The sequence below is a fragment of the Periophthalmus magnuspinnatus genome, chromosome 4 (genome assembly GCF_009829125.3).
Source record: "Periophthalmus magnuspinnatus isolate fPerMag1 chromosome 4, fPerMag1.2.pri, whole genome shotgun sequence".
NCBI classification, from domain to species: Eukaryota; Metazoa; Chordata; class Actinopteri; order Gobiiformes; family Gobiidae; genus Periophthalmus; species Periophthalmus magnuspinnatus.
This window is the reverse complement of record NC_047129.1, coordinates 21,609,491-21,624,020: the sequence shown is the minus strand read 5'-3', so window position 1 is coordinate 21,624,020 and position 14,530 is coordinate 21,609,491. Positions and strand designations below refer to the sequence as shown.

The 14,530-nt window shown below is 37.6% G+C and overlaps 1 protein-coding gene across 1 annotated transcript in view; it reads right to left on the bottom strand.

The window, feature by feature from the left end:
* The window catches only part of LOC117394025 (carboxyl-terminal PDZ ligand of neuronal nitric oxide synthase protein-like), a 204,469-nt gene that overhangs the window by 118,867 nt on the left and 71,072 nt on the right, over positions 1-14,530 (bottom strand). The window lies entirely within an intron of this gene.

The window sequence follows — 14,530 nt, the reverse complement described above, 5'->3', positions numbered from 1 at the left end:
TACCTTTTTGGACTTCTTTATAGATTAAATATGGAATTTCCGAAGGAGCATAGGTACACATTTGAAGCTTTTCAACATATTTTCATTGAACTGACTCCTACCTGCTCCGAGCGAGTGAGAAGCTTAAGAACTAAGCTCTTAGTCTAAAGTCCTTAGATGAAAATGCATCTTGATTCAGTCACAGACTAAAATTCTACATGTTGGGGCACTTTAAAAAAACAAAAAACAAAACAAAAACAAACTTAAAACAGGACGCACTCTTGCAGCCCTCATTGTTTATATTCATAAAATTGCATTGCTTTGTTCAAAGAGTAAGTGAACTTTCTATAAATGTATTGGGTTTAGTTTAGTTAATAGTTTCCAGAGCATATGCATAAATTTTAGACATTTATATCGTTCAAATATATAGTTGGATGTGCATTTCATGTACAATAATTTGTACATTGTAAATTAAGTTTCATTTCCTTGAGTTAGTTAAATGTCTTTATTTATACTCAATTAATAAAAAAAAAATTGCAGATTAGAAGAAAAAGCATTGTGCAAACATTGTGAAAATATATTGGGCGAGCAAAATAAAATGCATTGTGATTGTGGTAGTAAATTTTTTGAGCTAATGATAAAAAGTAAGTCAGAGAAGCAAAATAAAATGCATTGTGCTCCTAATGAGTAATAAGTACTGCAAGCAAAAAGAAATTATTTGTTCTAACAAATAAAAATACGTCCAAGAAAACGTAAAACAAAATAATTTAGTTGGTCTTTTTAACAACAAAAAAATAAAGGCATCTTATTGGAAGGATACCCAAAACATTTCACCCAAGTCACACAACTTAAAGGCAATGATACCAAACACTAATGAAATGTATGTAAACCTCTGACTATGAAGAAAGTTATGAAAAATTGTCTAAAAAAAACTCTCATTATTCTGGCATTTAACAAATACAAATAATTTTAGTAATTTTAATTGTCCTAAAACAGGAAAAGTTTAGTCTGATTTCATGTCAAACAATGAGGAAAAAAAGCACATGTGTCGTTTTATGTAGTGTATGCAAACTTCTGGTTTCAACGGTACAGTTTTGATCAGTTTTACCACGCTCCCTTTTTGGTTCACTAACAGGGCATCTCTTAAGTTGACAAAGAATTTCTTTAGTCAACTACAGGCTTAAAGAAGACGTATTGTGCTTGTGTCTGCCATATACTTATAATCTATGACACCAATGGATCATTATGTTATAATCTGGACATTTTAAACCACAATATTAATCTAAAATGGTGCCCAGTGGGAGCTGACGTCTGCATAAATGTCAGCACAGAAAAGTGACGCATGCTGTCAGCACCTCCTATGGACTGCTGTAAATCATGAGAGTAGCAGTTTTGTTTTTCATTTCATACAGAGCCGTGGGCATGTACCAGTGGTGGTGAAAATGGGTAGATCGAAGCAATGACATCCTGAATACAAGAAAATAAAGATTACTCAATGAATCAGTCCAATTACAACTTCCCTTCTCAATGTAAATGAGAAGGGAACAATCATATCATGGTTAAATCTCTGAAAAGTCGATTTCGAGGAATAGGTCCACTTAAAAAGAAGTTGTATATTTTGTTCTGAATGATACAAGAATTTTGGAGAGAAGATGTCTTCTGAATTTGCGAGACATGTGTTCCAAGTTAGCTGCTGTGGTTGGATCGTCCCAAGTAGGAATATTTGTCACGCTTTATGGTCCAATTCCAGACTTTTCAGCATTCCAACCGACCATAGAAGGGATTGTCTGCTTGGGCCAGTGTTTCCCCAGGCCCAGTGCTCCTGGAGGCAGCACACAGCTTGTTGTTGTTGTGAATGATGATCAGAGCCTGGACCGCTTTTGTTTTGATAAATGACCCTGAAGCTGAGCGCATATAAATCAGACCAAGCACAGAGAGCAGAGGAGCAGGGCTGGAGCAGAGTGAGACATCCACCACGTGTCACACTCCCTATCTACGCTCTCATTGGGTATGTGTCTGCATTATATTTAGGTACAACTAATAACTAATCTATCTGCAACTAATGATTATTTTAGTAGTCAAATAATCAGCTATACAATTTTCTATAAGTCGACTTCTCAAACGATTATTTCTAATCTAAGTTAAGGCTTTTTGAATACATTTTTAACCAAATAAAGGTTGAAATATCGTGGTGTATCGATGAAATTTAGAAATTGTTCATTCTTTTTTTTGCCATTTTGATTTAATAATGCCACTATCCTTGTCATATGTGTTTTAGAGTCTGTAAGAGTCCAGATAAGGACTATGATTATTTTTTATAGTCGACTAGTTACAATTGTTGCTGCCTTAATTATATACACATATGTCTATATATATATATATATACACATATGTCTATATATATATATATATATATATATATATATATATATATATATATATATATATATATATATATATATATATATATATATATATAATAAACAAACATGTATATATACATATATATACATATATACACACACACATCAATGAACTAGTGACAGGAATTTTGGCTCATTTATACAACAGGAGAACTCATTTTAATATAAACTAATCACAGAGAGAAATGAGAAAGAAATGTTCAAAATGGGTCAAACTGAAAGTGGCAGTGTGTTAACCCTTCGAAATTATGTATAATCTAAATAAAATGTTGCAATACAGTAATATTAATAATTTTAAACTAACTGTTATGATGCCAAATATGTTTGTTTTTTTGTGCACAAAGGTCTAGTGTTGCCGGCTCAGCTTGTGCTCTGCACTGATTTAATTTTATTTATTCATTTATTTGGTTGGAACAATGCGTGTTAATGAACAGACATGATTCAACATGAATGTAAAAACACCGGATTATAGCCAAAGGTTCATTTCCATCTGTTGTCCCAAGGGCTGGAGTCACAGAAGGGTCCAAATAAAAATTGCACAGTTCCCACACATTGCGCATTCCGCTCACTGCACAGTTCCCATTATTTCAGTCAGTTTGGCCCATTCAAGACAATTACATTTTATCCCCCTCCGTTCATATTTTGTCCATACATGCAAATATGTCTCCATAAAAACTTAAAATCACAATGCCACTATAGATGAAGCATGTTTGGTTTGACCATAACCAGTTTTTCATTTGAACTGTACGTAGGACATTCTCTCAGGGTTACCAGGACACTACTGCACAGGTTCCCACCTTGGACAGATAATACATTCTCAAAGGTGGTCTGTCTGTGGGGGGGTCACAGGTCACCTCTGGTGGTGGCTCGCGTGGTCCTTAATAAATTGTCTTTATACTGAATGTACTCCTTTAACGGCGGTGGTGCGAGGGAGTGTAGGACCTTATAAATTAGGCAAACTCTTTTAAGGTTGACCGTGCTGTTAAAGTCCAATAGTCTATGCTTTTTCAGAACTTGACTGTGGTGGTGAGAAATGTTTTTTTTAGTTTTTTTTTATCAAGTATCTTTAAGCCTCTGTTATAGAGGTTTTCAATGGTTTTAAGTGCTGTGGGGCCAAGTAGTTAAACAATAGTCTATGCGAGAGATGATCAGAGTAGAAGTAGGTTTTAGCAGCTCTCATGTTTAAGTTATTCTGGATGTGACGAAAGTTCTGATTATTGAATTGAACTACCTGGGACACTTTTTATTCATGACTTTTAAAGGACAATGTTGGGTCTAGGATAAGTCCAAAGTATTTAAATTCTGACACCAGATCAAGTTCTACTCCCTTAAGACAGACATTTTCATTGCTCTAGTACAGTATGATGTTTTGAGAAATACATACAGACCGTTTTTGTGGTGTATAACAAGAGGAAAGTTATGCACAGACGATAAGGCAGCTGTGAGGGCATCAGCAGCTTGCTAAACGTTTTTGACTTGAGTGTAGATGACTGCATCATCCGCAAACATCCGTGAGAATATATTTTAACAAGCATTTGGCAAGTTACTGATAAAGAGGGAGAATAAAACTGGCGTGTTGGTGCAGGGTTAATCGGTGTAAAAATGCACACAAATTTGAAAGAAAAATATTTGGTTCTTTCAAAAATTGACATCTGGTTCCAATGTTAAGGAACGGTTCAAAAGAGACGACTTGTTTACAAATGTCATCACTACGATCAACAGTCCTGGTTATGGTATTAGGTTAGAGTGGGCCATATGATACTGCAAATGATACATTGATATAATTATGGCTGCCGATATGAAATTTGATCATCTGAATATACTTTGCATGCACACTGCAGCTACAACTATGACCGTGGACACTCTGCAGATTCTGAAAACATGAATAATGACAAAGAACAGCATGTGCAGTGGAAGCAGATCTTTTAATACAGCACTATGTAACTTTTGTGGTAGAGGATATGCCACCTGTTTGTCTGCATAGAGATGTTATTGCCTGAAATGTTCTGTAATAAGACATTAAACGGGTGACAACAACATGCAAAAGTCACTGGTCAGATCTGTGAAGAGTAATTCTGAGCACTGACAACACAACTGTAATTGAATGGATGCTAAATAGATACGTTTAACACCATATTGTAGAACATTTCAGGAAAAGGAAAACGCAAAGCATCTCCAGGGAGACAAACCAGTGGCGGATCCTCCACCAAAAATGACATAATGCATCTTTAACTGATAATAATAATACAACATAACACATGCCAGCACTGTGGGGTTAAGTGCACAGTATTTGGTCTAGACTAGAGCCTTTTATTTCCTCATTTGTACAGTTTTCCACACATGTTCTCTTACAATGATAGAAAACTGTCTTATCATTATTACTTAAATGATTGATGTATCCTGTAACAATGGAAATGTACTGAAATATTTAGTAACAAGTTCTGTGATGAAAAGTGTTCACTTCTGTTGCGAGACTGCACCATAGATAAGGCCTGTGGGAAGCAAGGTCATATAGGCAATAAACAAAATAACAAAAGTCTGCTTAAACCAATCAGATTCTTTCTCCTAGCTTTCTGTATCATTTCAGGGAAGCCGGGGTTTTATTGTTCAACTTTGCTCCTATGATAGAAGTAGAATTAAAACTGTTCCCACCGGACCGCTGGCTGCTTTTTGACTTATTATTTTATTGAATGCTATTTGGTCAAATTTTTATATAGCATTTTACCACCGTCAAGGAACTAAAAGCGCTTTACATCAAGGAACCACTCACCCATTCACACACACATTCATACATGATTATATTTTGGACATTTTAAATTGCAATATTGATCTAAAATAATTTAATAAAAGAACAAGTCTGCGGATTTCTGAGGTGGAAAGTTGTGTAACCCAGTGAGGTATTAGGAGCCAATTCCCTACCTACCTACGTGTATCACCCTTTAAGAAAATACAACTGGAGAGGTGGCCGGAGAAAACGTGTGGATCGGAGCAATGACGTCTTGAATACAGAAGAATAAAGATTACTCAAACATGAATGAATCTAAATACAACTTCGAGAAGGTAAACGAGAGAATAGTTTTATTAGAAGATAAACTCCAGTGGCATTGTCCTTCTGCAGTGGAACCTTTCAGAGCGTTTTGGACAGGGACTTGTATTCCACTCGTCACACATTCTGTTGATTAAAAAACACCAGGAGGAGACAGAGGAGGCGGAGGAGCTGCCCCAAAAGAAACTAAACAGTGCAGTATATTAAAGAGTAGAAACGTTTAATCACGCCGAGACAGGCCACTCTACAGCGTGCAGTCGGGACCACAGATGTATACTAGAACAAGCACCGACAGAGAGTTTACAACAGCAAGGTCGTCACTCGTCACATCTGTCGCACTAAAAGTTCTGAGGAATTACAGCTAAAAGTCATACAAGGACTATTTTATTTGTTTTAGTTGTCTTGTTTAAACATTTTGACTTAAAAGGCCCTGTGCACATTTTTTTCTATGTATTTGAGAACATTTTGCCTTATCTCAGAACAAGTTATATTGTATAAGCAACTCTTGAGATCAAAATAAGTTTGCTGTGTGCTGTCTGCATCTAATTATAACACTACCATGCTAAATGCAGGAAGTGCACAGTTAGTATGCTTGTTGTTGTTAGCATTACTGTGACTTCACAACTTTCAGAGACCAGAGTTTAACAAAGTGCTTATAAACTCATCACGGTGAGTAATTAGGATGCTCAGAATGCATAAGGAGCATGTTAAACACTAAATAACATAATAAATATTAACAACTTGGCCATCATGTAAAAAATCAGCAATGCGCTTCAATGTTGCTCACTATAATGACCCGACTGTATTTTGGTGTGTTGGCAGCTATTTTTGTACATGCACTGTGTTAAATAAATGTGTTCTAAACTTAACCTTGAAGAAAATAATAACATAAGAACTATTTTGTAGCTTTACGTTTGGCATTATGGTATTATTGTTTTCTATTAGTATGAAAGGAGGTGGCAGGTTAAAGTGAACAGAATTCTTATTTTAAACAAATCTAACCAACAAGGCAAAAACATGTGACTGTTGTGTTTTTCAAAATCATTCAGGCTCACCAACATATTTTAAGAGCAACTAAAAAGAATATGTTTCCTTGAAAGGAAGCCAAAAGGGCTGCTTCAATGAAAAACATTCAACTCACATAATAGAAAATTCTGTTACGCATCAATTCTTTTCATTAATAAGGCCTTGTATTTCAATCAGACGAGAGACACTAGGAAGGTTAGATGAGCAGAGTGGCAGACAGCTAATACAGCCCTAAAATACCTCACTGTTGTGTAAAACTGATTGCAGGCAACAAGATTGCATTGTCAAACTACATCAGGAAACAGGATTACACTCTTCTGTCAAAGTACACCAGGAAATAGGTTTACACTGTTCTGTACAGTTAAACCAGGAAACAGGATTACACTGTAAAACTACACCACTATTTGGTATAACCACACTGGCACATGATAAAATATTAGAACCATTACATTTTAAGTATAGAAATATTCCTATTGTACCCAGCAGACCACACAAGGACCTCAACCCTAACCCTGTTTTGAGTGATGCAGAGAAAGCAATTTGAGCACTGAAACAGAATGAGTCTAGAGAAGGTCCATGGACTTTAAAAACACAGAGGAGCACTTCTGGGTTACCACCTCATGATGCAACAAGTCAAAAAGTATATTCAGTTTTTGCAATAATATTGATATTGCAGTTCAGACATATTTGACGCATTTGCTTAACCCTTTAAGGACTGAGAACATTATAGACCATCATGCTTTGAGATGTCGTTTGAATTTACATGAGAGCATAATTGGCTGTGGAGTTACGATAATGTAAATCTGCTCCATAGGCGACGATAGCATCTGCCACTATAGGGTTAATTTTTACTTTATGTTTCCTTGTCTAGCTCTGATTGTACCCCAGTTGACAGCGTCTGGGGCCTATTCAAATCACACACAGCTTTACACTGCTAACCGCTCCACTACTGTCTGGAACAAGCCCCCAGAGGTGGACTCCCACGAGTCAAAACAGGAACTCCAGCTCATATTTCAGAGAAGGATGAAACAAGCATTTATTTTTATTTTTTTTAACAGCAGCTGAAAAAAAACCTAGTTTATGTGTAAAGTTTAGCAAGTTCAGCAACAATTTGAAATTTCAGTCATGTTTCAGTTTGGATTTTATTATCATGACTTTTTTGTTTGTTTGTTTGTTTGTTTGTTTTTATCTTGTTTTTAATATGCATTGTCCCTTTAATAAATAAATACAAAATATAAATAATGTGCAAAATCTCCATGGAAACAAGCAAGTGACAGACCCCACCAGAAAAGTTATAATTTATTTAAAAACAGAATAAACCATAACATTTCCAACGCATTATGGTCAACAATACCATGTAATTAGCATACTTTAATACAATACACTGGCTGGTCTTTTGCAGAACCTTATGGACACTTAATTACATTCATCATCTATTCACTGCCCACATTTGGATGCCACAGCTGCCCTGAGACGGACTGACGCAGACATGGCTGACAGCCTGAGCCAACAGCCTCTCCACCCTCCAGCAATAACTCACACGCCTTATTCACAAGGAATAGGAAGAGACTTGCTCGACAACATAACAACACTCAAAAGATTAGAGCGAAACTTAACCATCAAACCTTCTGATTATACAGCAACCAAATATGAGATGATTCTTTGGAAAATCTCTCATTTCAAAACTAGTAAAATTGAACCTCAGTTTATACCTACGAGATACGTGCAGAGCCGAGTGCAGAAATCAGAGACAAATCCCTGGTCTTAGTCTTGCTGTGTGGTGTGTGAGGGTTCACTCTGAGGCCAGGATTACCAGACACAATCATTATAATGGAAATATGAGAAATATTGATGGAATCCTCTGCTTGTTTAGTCTGGAAATGGAAATGTCACTCAGAGTCAGAAACGGTCCCGTGGTCCAGACAGATGCTACAAACTGAATCAATGCTGAGACAAAACAATACAAAAGTCCCTTATGAGGATTTATCAAGGGAAAAGAATGTTTGCTTGTCCACCCAAAACTATACAGCGCCATTATCCTGTCTCCCCGATTCCAGAGGGCATGATTACAACGATTGAAGCACCAAACTCCTATTTCTCTCAGGTAAAATAAGTGCTATACTTTGTTCTGAATGATATGAGAGTTTTCAAGAGGAGATGTCTTCTGCATTTGAGAGACACGTGATATAAATTAGCGTCTGTGGTTGGGTTTGTGTCGACGTTTGGAGAGAGATTTGTCACGCTCTATGATTCGATTCCAGACTGAATTCAAAACAGAACATAGCAGGGACAGGCTGGTCAGACAAACAGAAAGGAGGTATGTGTGGAGAGAAAAGGTCAACAGTGAGTTCATTTAATATCAGTTTATAATACATGATTTTTTTTTTGTATTTGAAGAAAATGTGTTACCTCTGTACATATAGATTGGATAAGCAGCTCTTGGGGTCAAAATAAGTCTGCTGTGTTCTGTCTGCAGCTAAATATTACAAGTTTTTACTGTCCAACAATCAGGAAGTGAGGGGTTAGCATGCTAGTTGTTGTTAGCTTTATGGTGATGGAGCTGTAGTTCTCTTTTTCACATTTTCAAAACAGTAAAAAGCTTGATTAACTGCACAACCTTACTTGAGTCTCACTGTATAAAATTGCAAGTATTTACCCCCATTGGATTCAGATTATAAAATACATCACTTTATTTTCATTTTCAATAACTTCAACCCAAATAGTCTGCTCCTGTTAGTGCAATACTAAAAACATGATTTTGATACAAAGGAATAGACTCAATACTCAATACCAATTCTGATACCACTCTTTTAGACAATAGAATGTGATGTTCAGCATTAAATCATAGTACTTTCTTTTATATCACCATGTGTCGTTACATCTGTGTAATCCAGTAGTCGTCCTGGTAGGTTCCATAGTGGTCCATGGGCGTACACTATACTTGTCTTATACTTGTTCTGATACAGCTCAAGATCATTGGAGCATGGTCCAAGATTACAAAACGTCAGAATTCTCCACTGCTCCTGACTGGTATAACCTCCATGGACTCATAAAGTTAGTACTACACAGCAGAAAAAGAAATTATAGAGGCCAGGCATGGACTAAAGACTGACAAGTGTAGTGTTTATAGAGGGAGGTGACCCAGGACTGGAGATGGGTGCATTTACTGTATGTAACAGTGATGTGTGGGGGTATTCTGGGTGAGCTGGCTGAGGGATAGTGGACAGGCCATTATCTCCGTGGAAACGAGGAGGACACTTCTGCATGAATAAGGACACACTCGAGGAGGCATCCGAGAAGCAGGTCAGCACAGTGGACCAGGGGTAGTGTTAGTGGGATTAGCTTATTAGAAGAGAATAGGACTGGACCATGATTCAGTGTACACAGGGAGCAGTGGGGGCTTAGTTACAGCAGCAGACTCTGTGTTTAGGTTTAAAATATCAGAACCAGGAGAGGGGCCGGTCTGACAACTTTGTTGTAAAAGGGCTAAAGTAGATCTTAAAAACAGAATAAGATTTTATGAGCTATAGTTAAAAATGCAAAAAAAAAACAACAGCTTGTACCAGTGCATCTTGTCGTTGTGTCCTTGTGAACAACACTTCACACACCTTGCTCATGAATGTGGTAGGGCCAATAGCACAGTCAGCCTTGCCTTGGTGAGTCTGCTACAGGGCAGTTGTTACTACAGAAGTATCTTACCGACACAGTATGGAGTGAATGAAGCATGACGACAGTGTAGTGCTTTGAGAGGCTTTGTAAAACACAATACAAGTCTAAAGCATTATTGTTAGAGCTGGGATCACAGATGAACTCACTACATGATACATTATATATGAGACATGACCACAGTGACTATCTGGTAATATAATCCATTTTGAAATAAACAAACACATTTTAAACTGTTAAATCAGTAGTATCACTTAATGAGTCATCCTTTTAATATAATTACATTTTGTTAAACATACAGCCTATTATTCTGTTAATCAAATATCAATGCAGCAAATACTTCACTATCCAATTATATCACATACTTCATACAAAGACACTACAGACATACAGAGAAACATTTCAATGATTTATGCAATTAGTCAACAGTTATGTTCATCCTTGGAAGAAACTGGATTTGCAGTTAAAAATATTTAGCTGCAGATTTACCATGGCCCAATTAGAGTGACAGAGATACACCAGAGCACCACCTGTTCTGTACAGTACTATAGGCCTACTGCACTGTAGTGTGTAATATTATACTGTAATTTACTGTAGGCCAAGTGTACTGCCCTATGTGATGCCCTATGTCTACTGTATTATACTGCATTATACTGTACTGTATTATGCAACACTGTAGACATACTGTACTGCTCATGGGGCAGTTGGCAACACGGGGCAGAGACATTCCTGAGGAGTTGCCAGGCGACAAGCAGCTGGAGCATGTGACAGTGGAAACAGGGATTTTTAATGAAGATCCCACGGTCAGAACAGTAAAGGACAAACACCCTCAGAGCAGAGACTTAAAATGTTCCTCACACACACAAAAACACAACCTCCACAGCGTACAGAGCGTTTAGGAAGGCTCTGTGCTGCATTCAAGTCTGCACATCAGTAATGCACAGCTAATTCTCCTCCAAACATCTAATCTTCACCACAAAGACAAGTGTACTGTTTCAGTGTTCTTCCTGTTCATGCAACTTGTCCTTCAGAAAAGTACTTTACAGTACCAAGCACTAAAGAGACATTTAATTTAACTTTATAGAAGTGTGTAAACAAAAACATGCTAAATTTCAGAAAGGAGGCAAAAGTGAAGTTGAATATATAGCAGGTACAATGGAGAAACTCAGCTTAAAGAGGGGGTATTTCACTTCTTTGAGATATTAACTGCTAACGCATAACATATTTGGATCACCATGCGACCATGCACCATGTTTATTGCCTCCCTCTCCAGAGTGCTATCACAACACATTCAGCTGCATCCCACTAATGAAACTACTGCACATCGCTTCAGATTTGTCAAGTTGCAGTGTATTGGTTGTATCATGTTTTCACAGATGACACAGGCTTGTGAGCATTGGACAGAATCTTACAGCTAACCATAAGGAGGGTTCAAATAAGGCCTGGGAGAGATTGCAAGATTACTGAAGCATTCATGGTTGGCATCTGAAACCTCTGCAGAGACGCTTTTGATGAGGGAACAATGTTATAACATGGTAGAAAGCTCCAAAAAGTCTATTTAGCCTAAGTTCTTTTAACCACAAAATATAATACTTAAGGATGGGTTATCAAATGAAAACCACTCAGACACATGTGAGTGATATCAGAGCCTGGTTTAAAGACATTAAACAATTTACTTTTACATCATTTGTTTATTTAATAAGAGATTATTTAGTTAAGTAGTAGTTAAATTGAAAAACTGGCTCTTCACCTCTTAATGAACATTCGGTGGGGACATGTTTTAGACAGACAAATGCAAGGAAAAGTCCAGGAACAGATAACGTTTGTGGTCGCTTGCTGTCTTCTTGTGCAGAGCAACTTGGTCTAGTCTCTTTCTCTCACTTCCAGATGTAAATTGACCAACAAAGGGGCACAAACACTTGGAAATAAACCAAGATTTCCCAAGGTTTTAAATGGTTTTAAAACCTGTGGCCCTGACTTCATTAGTTATGAAATCATCTGTCCAGGTAGGATCCAGAGTGTCCTGTGGGTGTATAATGGCCTATACTTGCTCTGATATGGCTCAAGATCATTCTAATGGCACATTCCCACTGAACATGAATTGCACATCAAAGGTGAATGATTTACATGTCAACCTTATGTAAAGGCGCACTGACCTGCAAGTAAAAGTTCTGCAATGCAAATAATGCAAATTATGTGATGCAATTCCCGCGTTTTGAGCTAATTAAGTGCTAACGTGCAAATGGGCCAAACGGAGGAGGGCATGCGAATGAAGCAGAGAATTCGCCAGAGTAAATGTGCAGAAGCCAAGTAAAAAATGCCATTTGCTGGATGTAGTCCAAGTCCACCATTTTTTTAAATGAAAACCACAGACCAGGACATTGCACATTGTACATGATCCTTCTGGAGTATAGAGCGTATGGAACGAATTTACTCACATGACCAAATTCCCGAACTCGAGCGTCCTTGACATGTGAATAAAGCAAGTGACACAAAAAATTTAAGCTGCCAACTAAGGGCATTTGGTGCAATTTCTTCGCTTAATTCATGTATAATGGGAATGGGGCATAAAGTTATTCAGGAAAGGTTCATTTCTGTCTTGTTAATGTGACTTTTTAGTATCAATACCTGCTCAAATGATTATCTTGTTTCGATTGTAGTTTTATCTAGTTTACGGCCTTATCGATTAGAATCTCATTTTTGATAGTTTTGACAACTTTATCAATTATTCCAAGTTATAAAACATAAAACTGTAAATGGGTTTTTGCATGTGTTTGTAAATAACTGAAAGCCTTTTATGACTTTAGTTGTTTACTCACATTTCAGTCCATGGATTTTCATTTTCATAATCATTGTCAAAGTCCTAGGATTTAATTTTCTGTTTTTAGAAGACAACTTTTTTCTAAAATATGTGGCCCATTTATCATCATTGGCATTTCTGATTTCATGAAGACAAAACAGTCCAATCTCACATGGATCGGGCCAGTACCTCTTCTTATAACTCTCATGCCAGTAACATAGTATAAATACATACAACTTTATAAAAAGGAATCAGATCTGAGGCGGAGCCTGTAAACTGAGGTGTCACTGGATTGATCAGTGGAGTTTAAGTGTCTTGCTCAGAGACACAACAATAATGTGTGGTTCAGTGGGACTCCAACTCTCTTTCATTTACTATACTTTGTAAATCTCTTCATAACTGACTAAGCTGTGTTGTGAGCCTGTGTCCTCCTGACCTTGACAGTCTTCCTTCCTGAGTGCACAGATCTTATCTCACACGTGAGCTAGCTTTAGCCCTGATTAGGACCAAGTGTCCCTATTTCCCCGGTTTTGAGGTCTGAGTCTCCTGTCCCAGAAGATTTATCCAAAAACATTTATTTGTACAGTTTTACACAAGAAATGCCCCAGGTGTCCTATTGTGACCAACAATAAAGAGGGGAATATATTGATTGCTATTTGTAAAGCCAAAATACAGAAAATGTGCTTGAACATGGCCAGTTTACAAAACAGTGTCCCAGTTTTTAATTCTGAAAATCTGGTCACCCTAGCCCTGATGATGAGTGTTGGTCCCCCAATCCGAAGGTCAGAGGATCGAGTCCCGCTCGGACCAAGTTCTGTCGTTGTGTCCTTAGGCAAGACACTTCGTCTACATTGCCTAGTATGAAAGTGGTGTGTGTGCGAATGATAGGTGGTGGTTGGAGGGGCCGATGGCGCAGATTGGCAGCCTCGCTTCCGTTAGCAGCTGTGGCTACAGTAGTAGCTTACCATCACCAAGTGTGAAAATGAATGAATAATGACTATAGTGTAGCGCTTTGAGAGGCTTTGACAAGCCTGTAAAGCGCATTACAAGTGTAAGCCATTATTATTATTATGATAACTTTGGAACCGTTTTTCAAACTGAGCATATCCAGGTACTTTGGTGCATGCCCTGCATTTGCTGTAGTAGCTGTACTTAGGACAAATTTTATTAAAAAAAAAAAAAAAAAAAATCATATTCTTTTATTAGTTCAATAAAATTTACTCTTGGAATACAAACTGTTTTGATAACTAAAATACAATTAGATGCTGACAGCCCAAGCCTCTCAGCCTGACAGCATCTATGTCAAGCTACAGAGCTACAGCACTAAAGCAGGGAGTGTCAGTGTCGGCTGCCTCGTGTTTTCACTCCTCGTCACAGTGAAAATGACTTGTTAGAACTAATGTAAGGTCTGTATCCCATCTCCTGTGTCGTGAGGCTGGTACAGAGTGGTTTCACTGAAATATCTTTCCTCCAAAAATAAAAGAAGCCGTATATGTAAAAATGTGTCCTCCGCTCTCTGCCTCTGACCTGGGGCTACTCTGCGTGTGCAGCTGGAGCAGGGGGCAGAGCCGAGGCTCAAAGTGAGTGCTC